The following is a 17,709-nucleotide window of genomic DNA, read 5'->3' on the forward strand; positions in this document are numbered from 1 at the left end:
ATCAGAGTAGACGTGCTTGAATCTATTCCTGATGTACTGATACGAGGGTCTAAAACATACACTTCGTTATCAAACCAAAGTTGTCATTGATCTGATATCTCAATTTTAGTCTGACATCTCAAGGCATCAGAGAGAGTAACAAGCTATAATCTGGGACAATATTAATTGAGGCAAATTTGACTTGTTTTAGCTCTGAAAACAACTTGATTTATTTACAAATGCTTTTTCACAATCCTCCTATTACAAATTGTTGTAATACGTAAGGCTTGACATTACACACTGTCATGTATTGTAGTCCTCATAATAATCCAAGCAACACTGAATAGGGGATAGAGGGTGAGTAAATTAACAGCAATGGTTTGGAGCGGGAAATATTGGAATAGTCATATTATGAGAATAGTTTGTTGAAGATTACATGAAACGTATTTTGTTGTACATGCACAGATTCATATGGTACGATCAGGCTTATTTGGCAAGACAGAGACAGGGAATAAAATTTGTATCTCTGCTGAGGATTAAACAGCTGAAGCTTTTAAAAATCAAAAAAGAAGCCTGACATAGTAGTCTTGTATTTAAGCTGTATTAGACAAACTTTGCATATTTTATTATTAATAATGTCCACTCTTAAGGGAGGATAAGTGCGATTATTTGCACACACAGGCAGATTTGTCAAAATGGGAATAAGCAGAGAGTTTGAATGTTTTAGATAAAGCTGCTATCATATTCTATCCTATTCTTTCCACTATTGGTTTTAAACAATTTTCTTTACCTTTACACCTAAATCTTAACAAAATACTCCTGGTTCAATATTGAACACCTTTTTAATACGTTTAATCTTCCTACCGTCCCACGCTAAATGAAAACCTAATATTAAAAGGCTTGGAAAACTTCAAAATAACTTATGATAAAAGGAAACAAGGTAACCAAGTTCTTGTTACAATGTGCCTGAAGAATCAGAAAAAAATGTGACTCAGAACCTTTCCTTTCGCTTACTATCGTTTCTTTTGCCCAAGCATTATCGGGGCCACTATATTGCATTCTTTCTTGAAAGTCACCTTTTTCTACTTTGCAACCGCAAAACTCCCCCTCCCCTCCACCCCTTAAGATTTTATCGAGCCCAAATGATTTTAGATCTTTTTTCCGTGTCTTCTGAAAACTCCGATACCAAAAACAACTCTCCTTCTTACGCTGTAATTTTTTTGTCATCATTTTTAATATTTTTTTTAGCAAGCAAGTAAATATTATTCGAAATATTGTTCGCATTGTAACCAAAAACAAAGTATCCCACGCGGTAAAGAACAGTAATTTGAAAGTTTGAAACATTTGATGATATTCTATTAGATATTTATTAAAAACTAGATCATTGGATAATGCAATTCAAGACTTTTTATTGGCTTAGCCATTATGGTATATCAGGCAATATACCATAATCTACAAATATGGTAAGCGTACGTGTCAGCTTAAAATTAAAAGGGAGCTAAAAATTTAATAAAATTTAATAATTCAATTCAACGTTTTTAATAAAACAATTATTCCACTCGCGCTTTTTGGATATGAGATGATTATAGCCAACTCGGCGCTACGCGCCTCGTTGGCTATTTATCATCTCATATCCAATGCGCGCTCGTGGAATAATTGTTAAATACACTGTATGTGACATTGTCCCTGATTATATGTGCTTGGGCTGACTTGAAGTTGACAAATGAAAATGTAATTAAACGATATCTCTTATATTACCAATTATATTCTTCTCATGTGAGTCTCAGATAGGTTTATTCACTTTATAATGTTTCTCTTTTTACCATAGTCACCTTATTTCTTTTAGAATTAAAGGACTCAAGTATTATTTACGTTTATAGTTCAGCACTAAATTTTCTCCGGCTGTTATTGGTTTAAATCGATCAGGTGACGCGATAGTGTTCATCCGTGGAGAGACACTATCAGCCCATAGTGCCCGCCTACGGAAAATAGCCGAATGGATAGTGCCCGTCCGCGGAAAATACCTGAATTGATAGTACTCATCCGTGAAAAAGTTTTAATAGTTTAACGGCCGCGAAGTTAGGCAGATCGGAAAAACAGTGACTTTTCAATTCTGACAGGTATAACGCATTATTTAGCCAATCTACGGTTGCGAATTATTGACATTTGTGACAAGCTGTAGGCGCGGAAGAAAATTTAGTGGTGAACAAGAAAAACAATAGAGTGTTTATGTTTCGGAACTATCGCTCTGATAGTTGCCCCTTCGAAATTTGATGTTCTTAAAACTAGCATATTTGCCCTCGAAGCTTCGCTTCTTGGGCAAATATTTGATTTAAAAACATCAAATTTCCGCGGGGCAACTATCAGCCGGTAGTTCCTCGACAGAAACTCTCTATTGTTTAAATATATTTCGTTACATTATCTCTGAAGCGTTATTGATTAGCGTAATTTACTTTTCATTGGTAGAGATATTGGGCTACAGCCCCTTTTCCTTTCAACCTTTCACCCATGCCCCCTACAAAATACTTTAAATTCACAGTAAACAAAAATATTGTCACTCATTTCATGTCTTGTCCTAGTAACCTGTAAAGCTTTTACCGCGAAAGGACACTAGGGAGTTCACGCCGGCAGAATCAAGCGGATGTGGACGAGTTTCCTCCCCCCTAGGATGGAAGAAATAACCCTCCAGTGGCTACGCAACTTTCCTTCCCGCCTCCCTCCTCCCGCCCTAAAACTCGAGGGGTAACTAGGCTAAGAACCCGTGGATTGGGTTGATATGCATATATCATAACGATTGTCTGATTGACGACTACAAAGTGTTGCCTTATCTATCAATATTTTATTTTAAACAATAGTAATTTTTTTTTAACTTTGGTGAATATGTCTGATGATTTCAGTGTAGTAACTGTTACTACTATCTCTTCGACACTGTCGTTTTCCCTGTGCATTGTCCTTTTACATTGCCTGCAGGATTAAAATTAGGAGGAATAGTCTTCACTTTTGACTTACAGAGATCCTAGGTTGGTATTGTTCATGAATATCTCTTTTGGCAAGTCCTCCAACTGGTTGTTCTGCAAGTACCTGTCAACAAATGATGGCAGTTAGTTTGTGTAACGGGCGTTCAGCTACATTGCTGATATAAATGCATTATCGTTATCATCAATACCTTCAAGTGGAAAGAAATGTTTTGGGTAAGATGCAAAGCTACTGATACTGCAAGAGATTCATATTTTGAGCCAAACGTGTCCACTGCATTATTGCATTTCGTTAATCGCGCGGAGCCGATACATCAGACATCCATCCGTGTAACATGTATTAACCATTGGCCAATCCTATTTTTGAGAATCCACAGGGCGTTCGTGTTTTCTTTGGTGGCATTTCTTTTACCATTAAGAAATGAACTAAGAACACAGTCGTTTTGTCAAGGAGCATTTGAAACAGTGTATCAATTTTTCGTAGCAAGGTGCTGCGCAGTAATGCAAAATTAAGAGCCTAACCTTGTGGAAAGGAAGCTTTTTCTTTGGCATTATGAAATGTAAGGAGGTAAAATTTTTTCGCAGTTTTTGTATTTTTTGCAATTAATTTACAAATGTCATTATGGGCCAGCCAAAGACCAGCGCGTGGTAACGATGACTGAAACCAGATCAGGTAGAACCTGTCAATACATCACAGTGTTGGTGTGTTGATAATATATTTTTGTTTTGACATTTCGTTTACGCCAATTAGTTATCCCTTAATTTAGGACTTTAAGAGGTTTTCAAGGTTTTCATTTAAGTCGAATGATCTGGTTACTTTACTAATCGCTTTTTGGTCTAATGATAGTTTGGTTAGATTGACGTCTCCGTGTTTAGTTTTGATAGAAAATTATAGTTAGAGTTTTAGTCCAGGATAAGACACCGTGTAATCATGATCCTTTTTGGAATAAAAGACAAGTCTAGATCGTAATTCTCGATAAAGTAATGACGATCCGCGAGCAACAGTAAGCAACAACTTGTAATACGCTCAGGATCTACGGATTTGCATGCATATGTATCGCATGTAGTTAATTTATTCTAGGATATGCAGCTCTTTTTTTGGTTAAGAGTAAGTGTGTAACGGTTGCGAGTAAACGCTTTTCAATATAACCGCGGTGTACTACACTAGGTTCGCACAATACTTTGGTAATTTCTTCAAGTATAGATTCCAGTTCTCCGCTTTAATATAGGAACGCTCCAAAGACTAGGACGAAAAAGAAAGAAAGAAAGAAACAGTTGCAGCAAAAGTGATTTTTCTTTTAACTTTTGAATGATATATCCTTGATATAAATTAATCCGGAAAGTACTGAAACTAGAGTGAATTTTATTTCAGGCCTACAAGTATCTAGAAAAGAAATGTTTCTTTGGTAGTAGGGCACATTTATGCAAGTGTATTTTCTTATATTTCCTGACGAGAATTTATTACACATTCTAATCATGAGCAATTATTTGTAATTCGACCAAGTAGATAAAGAGGTCATGTGCAAGAGTGTTCACCCCAAGTTTGCAGATTTAAGATAGCGCATACGGTTACGATAATTTCTACCCTTGTAATATGAACCCAGCTGCTAGCGATACATCTGGAGGTGAGCACATTCAAACAATTCAGCGGAGAAGCTCTTGAGTATGGTTGAGAACTTATCGCCGATCTTGTAGATCGAATCTTTGACAAGTTAAAAAGCAATATTGATACTAAACTTGGTGCCTTTAAGAGCAGTATTAATTTCCAAAGTATCATTTCCGGATAAGGATATCGTATCGTTTCCGGATACCTGTGGACATGGCCTTATTTTTTCCTGAGGATTTATGACTACTTGACCCGGAATTGATTTAGGTAAACTTTATTACGGTGCGTCTTCATAGCCAAACAAGTTCTGTGGAATCCTATCGTCTTTGTAGTACAAATGGAAATATTTCACAGGTTTTTTCTTTGGGTGACATTTGACGATGAATCGTTCTCGACTTTAATGTTTGATTGTTTAATTCTAGGTCCTTGACAATTGAATTTTAGTAGGAAGATATCAAACCTTTCTGTTTTTTAACATAAATAAATTCTCCAGTGATTTTCAGATCAAGCATTTCTCTGGAGAAATGCATTGAGGCCTAGGTCGAAGACCTTTGATAGTTGTGATATCCAAACAATATCTTAATACCCGAAAGCATAGTCACAGAATCAGATGATGAAAGAGATTAAAAAGCTGCGGAGGATTACCCTACGTGAACACAGGCTCGCGCCTGCACTCTCCTGCTCAAAAATTAATAGAAAATTAATGGAACAGTTGAAAAATGAAATAAACCCCGTTGTGGCTTGCTGGTATGTCGGATGATAATGTCCTTGGCTGAGAGATTATCCTCAAAATTTGATATTTTCCCTAAATATTCATTTTTTGGACAGTCTCTCAGCCGCGGACATTATCAGCCGACATACCAGCCGCCGGCCCGAAGAGGTTTATTTACCAAATACCACAGGGATTTTTAAAATGAAGAGTTCAATGAGGGACGTTAAACGATGTACAATTATGATAAATTCTGGAAAGAAAATGCATAAATGTTTCATATTTCGCGCACCGTGCACTCTCGTACTATCCCGGTATCTATTCTATTCGTGAGCTTTTGTACTTAAAATATGTTGGTGTGAAAAAAAAAAAAAAGAAAAGACTGGAATAGTTATTAGAATCTGCACCCGGAAATATTGTAATCGTTGCTGATATAAAGTAGTAAAAATCATTTTTGTACAATTAATTAATTAATCAATGAATTAATTAAGCACGATGGCCGGTTGCCATGTAAATTCCTCCCGTTACTATCTTAGAGGTCACGAAGGCGCGCTATGAATTGATTGGCTCCGCCCCTTGATTTCAGCTCAAATGAAAGAATCATCCAATATTGCGACCAACGGTCTGACCATAAGTAAAACGGTGTGCATGGAAGATGCAGTAAAAGTATTATTTTGGGTCAAAAATTCGAAGATATTGAGTCTTGTTGACTCTCATTTCCATAATTTAGCTTATTTTGATTTTATTTGGCACCAACACATCGCTCGGCCGTTCAAAGTGCGATCTACGGTCGACTATGCAGTCGTACAGTTGTCTTTTCAAAACTCGCACCGTGTAACTTCGGCTTATATCCCAAGCACCTTGTACACATCGGTTGGCTGAGCCTTTAGATTATTCCCACTGAAACTAGCGGCATCATAAATACTGTATGCACAATGTTAGCAGCCAGAATTTCACAACTCTAGTGGTTGTTGGGCAATATTCTTAGCCGTCGCTGCTCGAGGAATATTGTGAATTTTGTGCGTTATGGCTGACGGAAATAACCCATCTATACGCAAGAAAAAGTGTCCAACAGATCGAGGTCTTCAGATCTCTTTCAACAGAGGGCTTCCTCAAGAGAGCAGACTTCTTGGCATCAAATACCGCGTCAAAAGGCGCGTTAAATCTAACAAAAGCGACCTCAAGTACACAGAGTGGGGATCTGATAGAGGCTCTTCTGTTGGTTTTTGAGGAGAAAATGGAGAGGAAAAGACTGACATCGAGCCAACTGAGCTTATCATCAACTGGAAGCACAGCTAGTCCGAAACCCTTTCTTGTTTCTACACCATCTACCACACGGTTTTCTTTTCCTTCATCGTCTTCCACTCCGTCTTCGCGTATTTTTTTGCCTTTCTCTGATCCTGTTTCTCCAATTTCCCCTCCACATGCAGAACATACACCACAAACAATGCAGATCACAACGCCTTCAGCAGAAAACGACCCCATATAAGACAAAATTGGGTGAGAGGGAGAAAAAACTTTTGACGCAGGTTAGCAATGCACTTTCTCTAATGCTCCTACAATCACGTTGTATTTCTTCTCGCAAGCAAATGGCTGTCAACAACAGTTTACAGGAAGCCAAATGATGATCTCTCCACGAAAATACCTTAAATGGAACTGAGCAGTTTCTTATTCGGTTTCTCTCTTACCTGAATTTTAAAACATCTCTTGTTTAATTTAATTCAACAGTCTTGAAAAAGCACTGTTATGTAACAATTGTGAATAGGGTTTGCAATGAGTCCATGTCTGCTGCCCATGAAGAAGTGAAAAACACTCCTCGTTATGTTGTAAATGGAGAGGTACAAGTTGATTTCAATTTTATTTTGTCTTTGTCCACATACTTATACACCAGTCTGAGAGTATGGAAGGTGCATGCATGAGTTTTGTTCAATTATTCCTTTTTGCAAGCCAGGATCTCTGCAAGCAGTCAATTTGACGCATGGGATCTAGTAGACTTCTGCAAAGTTCTGCTGACTAGCTCATCTAAGCATACAATATCTGATATCAAATTGTAAACCCTGAGAAATTTGTGAGTACAGAAATGTGTTCAATGTTATGTTTTGATATCTACCATTTCTTCCTGTAGTGTGTTAGTACATATGCAAGGCATGATTCGAGTAGATCAGCAGCACACACGATGGTGTCGGCCCTTTCTTCTGTAAGATGCTTTTGAACTCTTTGTATGATATGTTGAACCTTGATACACTCAATGCTATTCCTAAAAATATTTTTTATTTTACTAACTCTGTTTAGGACCAAAAAATTTTTAGGAGTTGTAAACTGGAGTAGGGCTAGGGAAGCTTAAGCAGTGAGCCATGAAGTCCCTATGACAAAAGAGCTGCTGAATTTTATAACTGAGTCCCAAGGTATGATACATTTGCATCCTCAATAATATCCTATCATTGATGTAATATGAGTATGGAGAACAGGAAAATCCTTTATAGTGTGACTTAAGTAATTCCCTTGTTTCTTTGTTTATTTATTTCTCACGTGTACTTCTCCATGACGAAAAGTCCACTCAGTGAGCAAGAATTTCAGGCTAACCTGCTGATTATTGCTGACCATTATCACGTAATTCGAATGACTGTTTGTTGAGAGAATGAGTAGTGGTCATAAAGTACAAAGAGTTTTTCTCAGGTTACTCCTTTAATTGAGCAATTTCATGAAACCAAAATTGTTATTATTAAGTTTTGTTCTCATGAACACATTGTGTTATGTAATTCTAACAAGACATAGCATAATTCATGAACTCAAAGATTGCACAATAGCTTTCTATAAAAATGGAAAACCAGAAGCATTATAGTTACTACTATTAATACTGATCTATTAATTTGTTTTTCTACAACTTTCTTTGTTTATGACTCAGGGAAATCAATTGCCATGTGGAGTCACGGTGCAAGCAGAATGGCTACACAAGGAGCAAAAGTTTTAACGAAACCTGAAGCTGTTGCTGCATATAGGAAAGCCATTATGAGCACCTCAAAATAAAGACATGCACATGGATACATGCGGGTAACTAATATGTACATGCTAGTGTATGTTTTTATTTCTTTTGCATGAAAAAGTTTGCCTCTTCCAAATTAGTGATGTTGCACTAAAGGCCATGAAAGAGTTGCAAAAAATTCATGTTCCAGTTACAGAAAAAGCCACTCAAAATCAGTTACCTTTTGCAGTGTAGGGAAACATACTGGATTGAATCTTTCCATTCAGTGATGCTCATTTATGCTGCTAAGCGGATCCATTCTGGGGATGACACCTACATCAACATGCGCATGGAACTAGCCATTCTTGATTGGGTAAAAGACTTATGCTGACGTTAATTCTGCGCAATTGCTTTGGCAATTTTTGAATGCTATGCTCACTCTTTCTTATTGACTTATTTCTTTGCAAAATAAAAAATGTGAATAGAGAAGTATTGTCTCTGCAGATGTACCAACATGCCAGGCATCTAAATCGCCCGGCAGAGATCAGGGTACTTACTGGAAAAAAATTCAAACTCAGGGAAACCATCTGGTCTACCTATTCTAATCTAAATAACTGATGTCCATTCTGCTTACCAGGGATTCTGACTTTCTGTGATGATTTTAAATGGGAGCCCAAATGTCTGATAAAAGATGTGAAGTAACTGGGCAAGAGTAATCCTACCAAATGCTGGTACTAAGCAGTGAAACATTCATGAGACAGTATTAATTAAATATTACTTAAGGGATTTTTCCATGCAGTCTTAGTGATGTTTCCACCTCTTCATTTTCTTTTCACTGTATATGTTTCATGAACTTATTCAATTTTTATTTATAATTGCTCTTCTTGACATTGGTATCTTATGAGAATTTCCTTATTCCCTTTTGTAATGTAATGTAAGGAATGCCTGGAGGGTTGGGAAACCTTGACCTCACATCTTTCATAACACAATTGGGTATCTTTTCCCGCGCTGCATTAACCTGGTGCCCAAGTTCCATTCTTCTGGGCAGGTAAACAGGGTATTTCCAGAGCCAACACTTCTTTAGAGATCTCCAGTTAATCTTATAATCTTTACGACGTTGCACGTGATCTTTTATATGCGCTTCTTTATACTAAAGAGCTTTTTTTTACAGCCGTTTATTTCACATTGGATAAAGCTTACCAACCTTTTTTTTTATATTGAGTGGCTATGGCCTTTCACTTCCACGGCAGAAGAAAAGAAAACCAGGCTTTTCGGCTTACTGCTCCATGAAATGACTTGTCTACGATAGGTACGCTATTGGATGGGGCGTGAGATTTAACCACTTTCGTAAATGGCTGCCGGATTAATATTCTTTTGTTTAAATCTAAATTTAGCCTTTCTGGCCTCGCTTGAGATGATGTATTCTTTTGAATTTTGTACTGGAAAACAAGGCTTGAAAGGCTAATTTAAATTTAACCTATCGACATCCAGTGCGCCCGTATGCGCCCATGGGGACCCACACCCTTTCTACGCCTTGTGACGTCATCACTTTTAGCCCTGGAGCACGAATTTGAGCACGTACTTCAACAGATTGAAAATATCTTACAAACGATACCTGTATGAGGGCAATTGAGAGAAGGAGATTGGAGAAATAGCCAAAAAAAACATGTAACTTTGACCTGAAAATCTGCACCGAAATCTTGTTCCATTACCCACTTACCTTTCTGAGCATGTGGTTTGAAAATAATGTGTAGTTTCTGAAAAATCTCTACACCAAAATGAAGCCTACTAAATTTACAGCAAGTGTGGAGAGAATTCAGGCAAGGAGAGGGAAAAAAAAAGGGCAGGAGAAAGAGAGAAAAGTAAAAGTCGTAAGTGGGGCATGTCGAAATTTTACTTTCTGCGCGTGCCCGAGATTTTCAGGCCGCCATTTTGCATTTGGATCGAAAGGCCGTGGAGTGCACGAGCTGTCAAGGGGTTTTTGGTAAGTTTGAGCTTTTAAAACCACAACAGTGACCCAAAATCTGCTCGACTAGCTTCAAAACACAGTTTTCCACAAAAGCTGCAGCCATTAATGGGTTAGACAAAAGAATATTAATCTGGCAGCCATTTATGAAAGTGGTCTATGAGGGGCCAGTTTATTCAGGGTATTTCTGAAAGAGCCATTAATTATTATCAAAATTCAGAAGATTTACTGAAACTGTCTGTGCCACTTAAATATAGAAATCTTGTCTGTAAAACACGAGGTTGGTTTTTTTAATATTGAAAAAGTAGTCTGGCCGCCACGTAACATTAAATCTCTTGGAGTTGACTTGAGGATACCCAAGCTTAGTTTCTCAGATGATAATGTAGACAAGTGTCTTTAAAACTTTAGGCATCGGTCATGTCACACAGATCGCAGGGGCATCAGGTGTTTCTCGCAAAGTCACTGGCCTGGTGTTTATGATTATTGATTTGCACATGAGAGTTCCCCATCTTTCTTGTAAACTTGTCTGGTTCAATGAAAATGAAAATCACTTACTTTTTCAGTTGTCAGTTGATGGAGCTCCTGAAACAATTGGAAGTATGGTGTGCTGGAACTTTGGTGATCAGGTGTAAGTGTAAAAGAGAAAGATCAAAGAATGCGTCACCTCTCGAAGCAGCTCACTGAAGAGATGAGAATATTTTAAGGAAATGTTGTGACTGTTTGTGATAAGGAGTGCACTGTTGAATTTCAGCCAGGAGCAGGCATGTCCTGGCAGAGCTGGGCTGCCAATGAACTTAACCAGGCAGCTACCTATCCTTCCCCAAATGCAAATGTTCATATAGGAAACATGACCACTATGGGGGGTAGTATTGGAATGGGTAAAGACGACACCTGGAAACCTTACACTAAGGAAATGAGAACCTCTAATACTGAAAAGTTAAACAATTTTCTTGCCTCTCTTCCCCCGAACCTTTCAGGAAAAAAAAAATTGAAATTCAAGAAAGTTACAGTTCACGGCTGAAAATGGCATCCGACAGTTTGGTCTTCCTAGGAATGGGCATTTTCCAGACAGGTTAAGGCCAGAACCCATGCATTGTAAGATCAATGCCTGGCAACATTATATTGATCTTCAGTACTTAGAGGCAGTGGGAAGAGAAAAGTTTGGTCCATTTGTTTCTGCTCTGGGAGCACCTATAGGGAATAGACTCTTTTGAGGGTTTCTGGTAAAGACAGTGTTGGGGAGCGTGCTAGGAAGCAGGGGATGTTGCAGAAATCAGAGGTGGACCTAAAGCTATACCTGCATAAGAGAAGTTTTCCTCATGTAAGGCATGCATCAGGTAGGGAGGGGGTGGGGGTGTGGACTCGGATACTTGGCTTCAAGTGTAAAAGAACATTTTAGTGATGAAGCAAACAGGTATAACAAGTTACAAGTTAGGCTTATTGGTAATCAAGCCGTTGCATTGGCTAGATATTACTATCGTTTTGGTTGACACTTAAGAAAGTCAATATGAAACAGAGGCACAAGCAATCTGGCTCTCAGCAAGATTGGTGAGTATCTGAGGAATGTTGGGGGGCGTTTTCATAGAATAGAGACCAATTATACCCAGGTTGCAGAACCACAAGAAATGTGTAGTATGTATTTTAACTTGATGTCTTTGCTTTTTTCATCCAGTGTTAATGTCACAACATGGACAGTTGGATATGCCATTCCCTATCATGCAAATTTGCTGTTTGCAAGGTATAGGGTGGGTTATGGCATTGTCTCTTTGCAGGCTAAAGGGGCCAAGCATTCTAGAGTGAGGAAATATTTGACCTTAACTAACCGGTCAAATGTAATTAGTACCGCCACTGGTAACTGGTGGCAAGTAATGCGAAGTGATTATGTTCGCTCATTTTACCCCCCAGAACATCAACCAATGCCCTCTTCTTCTACCTCACACTACCAATCATGTTCTCCACCACAATGTTACCAATCAAATGTTTGCAATTGTGGTGGAAATAAAGAAAAATAATGATTTGCTCAGTTGTCAAGTTTGTTTGTCTGGTATTGATCTGGTGACTTGTGCAAGCAGCAGAGGAGCGACAGAATCAGTGTTGTGTGCACTAAAACCCATTGTCTGTAAACAGTGCAATACTCGCTTTGCTGATAACTTATCACTGCGGTCTCATGTAAAGTTCTCCAATGCCACTGAGGTAAGAAGTAAAGCTATCAATCTAACTTTGATGACAATACCTGGTTTCAAGGAAGCTTTACGCAGTAGAAGATTAATCACTGGAGGTAATAAGGAAATTATATTTAAGCGCATTGCAGGTGCATTGGCTTGGGAAGGGTACTTGAGTTATTCAAAAGTTTAAGTCTCCCAAAATATTTGATGTGAAGTGTATTTTTCTCGGTCAAGTTGGTGCACAATAATTAGAGCATACTTGCTATGAGAATGATAACTAAGCTCTCAACAAATTCTGTGCACCAGTAATGTGAATAATATGCCTACTCAAAAAGAAAAATATTTTAAAATTGGTGCAAAATTGTTTAAATTAGCTATGTTTGCTAGAGAGGTTAAATGTGTCGGAATGCAAAAGTACCGTTGTCACTGATATCACTCGGTATGCACTAATAAATTACAGAGAAAACTTTATAAACCCTTTTTTATTTTTGTTACTGACTTGCATTATAGAGGAAGGGATTCTGCTCTAATGTATTTATGGAATTTTGTACATAAAGGTTTGACCACTAAACCCTTTATATGCTACCAACAGTACGAATACTCTCCATACTGTTCTCAATACAGTTTCCAACGTGCTGACAAGGAGAATTTGTTTAACAGTCAAGAGCTTCTTTATTTAGTAATTATTTGCTTCATTCTTGTGACTTTATGTTTAATTTTGGGTTAATATTGTAAGAAGAAATTAGATGCTTATCACTGTTAGGGGTCAAATGGTTAATAACTAATGACTCAGCATTTTGCTTGTTATGTTGACACAATGCATTTGTTTTAGGGATGGATTAGTCTAAAATAAAAGGTACAAAAGGTTGCAGCTTGATAGTTTTAAGAGCAGGATGAAGTATACATAGGTATTTGAGATTTGTATTTAAAAGGAGTAATTCTCTATACTGATAGGATAGTTATTTTCATAAATGAATCAGACATCATCGTTAGTCAAATAATAAGCAAGTTTAGGTAAAACCATACTTCTATTTATTTACTCCATTGTATTTCTGTCCACAAGACATGAAGATTAAAGTTTCAAATATATGCTTGTATTAAAAACATATTTTCTTCAGAATTCTGTTTCAGATTACATTCAGGGTTGTCATTCTTTTGTTATATGAAAGTTTCGTGACAAGGTCTAAGAAAACATTAGCAAGGCCTGCTGTTACCTAATTAACTGTCAAGCTAAATCGTGTTCAAATTCAATAACTTTTGTAAATTTGAGTCCTTTGCGAATCCTTCTCAATCATAGTGTAGCACGTAAAATGTGGTTGTTACCCTTTGTTGTTTTACTGAGTAAATCATTTGAAGCGGCTTAGTTTGCGTGACAACAAGAATTGACTTGCCGCTGTAACTTTGAAGCACGGAGCACCCTTAGGAATTTTCTAGGAGTTCCGCTTGTTGAGAATGCTCTCTCTTGCTTAAATCTCGCAGGAGACCAAATTTTCTCTGCCGTGTCGAGCCTTTGGCAATTGAGCGTGATTTTCTCATCATTCTTGGTTGTTTCCGCGCTTCCCCCGTAGCCTTGGACTAAAAACCCAGATATGCCTAAAGATTTGAAATGGCATAAATAGCATGATGGGCGCCATGAGACCGGTCATTCTAGAGCGAGCGGGCTTCGCATTAATAGAGAGCCCGATTTCCTTAAGAAAGCCATCCACCAGGGGACTCACAAGCTCCAGCTTGTTGCCTGTGAGTTCCTCTAACACGGGATCAAGGTCTCTCATTCCGTAGTTGGGGCTATTTTCTGCAAAGCGAACCCTTCTTAACCATTGTTTCTCCGCAGAAAACCTCATCTCTTCGGAGTTGATATTCCAAAACCGGTCTCCTCTCTCTGTTTCATCCTCCATGCCGAAGTGCCTTAAACATAGTTTGTTTGGTGTGCTCGCATTGTCATCATCTGCCGCCAGTTTTTAATAGGCTTTTACTCCTTTTCCCTTTTCCTTTTCGTGCGAACTGCCGCTGACGATTTCTGCGCCAGCGCGCATCAGAGTTCCGGGAGGAAAACCCTAGGCAACCGACCATCATTTGCTTGGGTGTTAGGAATTCATCTACAATGATTGATCTGCGGCTCCATATTCATGATTTCCATGCCCCATATCTCGAGCCACCTGTGCCGCATCTGCTTTGAATCCAGTGTGTTCTCCAATTTTAAATTTCTCTTCTAGGAAGGCCTTCTGCTTAGCACTAAGACGGGCAGCCTTTCTCGAAGATCGCAATGCCCAGCTATGAGGTAACGCCTGAACACTTTACTCGGCAATCTCAGAAGGGGCAATATAGGGCTGTGCACTAAATCCTTACTGATGTTTTTCAATGTAAATCATCTTTGCCTTGTCGAGACGCGTGTTTCTTTCCTCTATAAATATGCAATTGCCATACTGTATATGCCGCTAAACGTTGCAATGGTGCTCAAAAGTACTCACGCATCCTTCAACTCATAAAAGAAAAAAAGATCGGCGTGTTTGTTGTCAATGGATGCAACTTCTCCTCTCCTTAAACGATATCTTCTGTCTTTTCTTGTAGAGGACACTGCTTTTTATCAAACAAAAGGATGGCTTAGAATTTTCCAGAAGAAAAGTGGCCGTCGGGAAAGACTGGATCCCTCACTGAACCCATCAGTTTGAACAAGAAAAAAGAGAGCATAAAAAGATGACTAATCTAGTGAAACGAGATACGTAATTTTGCTGGCCGTATTCCGTAAACCGAACCGAAGACTGATCACCAATAACCCTTTTACACTACAAGCGGCCACGTCTTTTTCTTAGTCCTTCGAGCGGGACGAGATAAATAACGTGCCCGAGTAATTAAAATTTGGTAAAAGTGAGCAAGAATTACAATTGCAAGGGAAGAATGCCAGTGTTTGTGGTAAAGACGGGTGCTATTTGCAATTGTGGCCCAACACTTGTGGGTCCGTATGTCACGCAGTCCGAAAGCAGCAAAGGGCAGTTCACGGTAGCAACTTGTGAAGCGAACGCACAGTCTATGTTTTGCGATGATGGATGGTATTTACCAACTCATAAAGAATACTCAAATGAATGTGTAAATATGGCGAACATGCTGATTTTGTGGTTCGTTAGCAGTTTCAAATTGCATCCGTCCCCGGCCGCTTCCAACAGGACGATCTTGCACTTTGGGTTGTTTTGTTTCTAAAATAACCGCTAAAATTTTAAATATCAGATAACCCGAACAGCAAGAACGACAGAAGTTGACCTAAATTAGCTCTCTATCCAGAGTAGAAACGATTTTTCGCCCCCAAAACGGCCCGAGGTCTTTTAAACGCACGCATTGTTGATTTTTCACCTCAAATTGCGTGACAAGGAATGGCGTATTTTGACCTCTATGTCACTTGTTTGGGGTTCTACAAATTTATTGGAGTTTTGTGAAGAAGAGGCCTTGTTCTTTCGCTGGATTAACTTGATATAACCCCATGCCATCTATTAAGGTGCGATTTTACCTTCTCAATTTTTCTATTTTTTTTTTGTCCGCCTAAATGAGTGGAATAATGAAAAACAAAAAAAAGAAAAAAACACAGATTACCCAAAAATTCAGTTCGCGACAGAATTGGACAAATAGTACTTCAGAGTGCTCGTAAATACGTATTCTTTTCATTGAAAAAATCGTTATGTTGGTCACATTTATCGTTTTGTTTATTTTCAAACAACGTTCAAATAATGGGTTGTCTGGACCTTTTGAAGCTGACAGGAGAGCCACCAACCCGACTTTCGTGCCGTTCGCGTAAAATAAAAATGCAATGGAACTCAAAGTATTTTGTTTAAAAATTGTTCATCCAGACCTATACTCTGACAAAGTTTAGGGGTTTTCGATTTTTTCATATTTCGCACTTACATATATTAACTTTAATTTGATCGAAAAACACCTTCGGCCAAAGTTGCTCACAATGTAAAGTTTCTTTTAAACGATGCTAGTTTCGTATCCCATACTTATTTTGAACCATTCTTTCCATATTACTTTCTTTCTATCTATATATATCCCAGGTTATAACCTCAAATTTCTAAAAAGAAAAAAGCTTCTATTTGTTTGATGTTGTAAAGTTTTTTTATCCACTAAATATTTCTATAATAATTTAAAAACAATTTTCAACTAAAAGACTTGGAAAAAAGACAAACTGGAAACAACACACTAAACCCCCTACTGCACACTAATTCAAGCGCATCACTCAGTCCAGTTTAACAGAAATAGCAGTAAATAGCTATAGTCAAATTCAAGTAAGATTATAAGGACCCGGATGCTCTTATAAAGGCCTTAAAGAATCCGTGGGGGCTCGTGAGTTATCTAACACCGTCTTGTATTTTGTGATAATGTCCAGAGAAAAGAGCTGAGGTGTTGGCATTTTGTTACTACATTGAGCGGAGGAAACGTGATTCAGAGATACCAGAATGTGGGGTCTGGATTTAGTAAGGACTAGTACATGGGATTTGTACCCCCTCCAAAGTATTCGGAACGTTTTTTTTTTCAGATCAACAAAGTTGTAAATTTCGCGTACATAGTGATAATGTTTCAGAGACGCTTGGAGAGAAATTAAAGGAAATGACACATTTTTAAATAGTCATTCACAGTTGTTGGACTGTAAGTTTAAATAACTGGTTCATTTAAACTGAATTGTCACTATTGGTGTCACTAAAGTGTTTTTGGTGCAAAGAATAAACAAAAGAAGTGGGTGAAACACAGACTTGAACACTGAACTACATAGAATAGGGGACGAGGCGGTATGGAATAGAGTAATTACCAAAAAAGGCGGGAAAGGAAAAAATATTGAATTAACAATACAGAATGTCTCGATTGTTTTGTGAAAGATTGCATTCAGCAGCTTGTTACTGAGAATTTCTCGTCAGCCTTTAGGTTTGGTCATAATGGAAAATCTTAATTTTTTTTGACGTCATCGTGTAAGAAATTACCATTAAAGATTTGCTTTTTTCTTTTTTTGGGGGGGGGTACTTTATATGGCAAGTAACCGTTTGTAGTAAAATTCTGCATCAAACAGTTATTTTAAAATGGACTTTTAAACTCATTATTTCAGATTTTTGTTTCATTGGAACCGATATCTAAAGCTGATGGAACCCCCCCCCCCCAAGAGAAAAGATGCTAGTGATTTATAGATTTTATGTATCTTTTTCAGAGTTAGTTGTCATTTCAGCGAAAAATTCAAACTTGACAGCGGCAATCAAAAATGAAGATGTGAATCAACACGGCGTTCGTGCTTTCTTAAGTGGCATTTTCTTTACCTCTGAGAAATAAAGGGAGACAAAAACCCAGTAATTATTTCTGAAAGAGCACGAGGTAG

The 17,709-nt window shown here is 38.0% G+C and overlaps 2 pseudogenes; both read right to left on the reverse strand.

The window, feature by feature from the left end:
* Positions 1-17,709, reverse strand: part of LOC148737333 (uncharacterized) — a 381,470-nt pseudogene that overhangs the window by 58,138 nt on the left and 305,623 nt on the right.
* LOC148737335 (uncharacterized) lies at positions 13,593-14,316 on the reverse strand (annotated as a pseudogene).

Source organism: Stylophora pistillata, chromosome 2, assembly GCF_964205215.1.
Source record: "Stylophora pistillata chromosome 2, jaStyPist1.2, whole genome shotgun sequence".
Lineage (NCBI taxonomy): Eukaryota > Metazoa > Cnidaria > Anthozoa > Scleractinia > Pocilloporidae > Stylophora > Stylophora pistillata.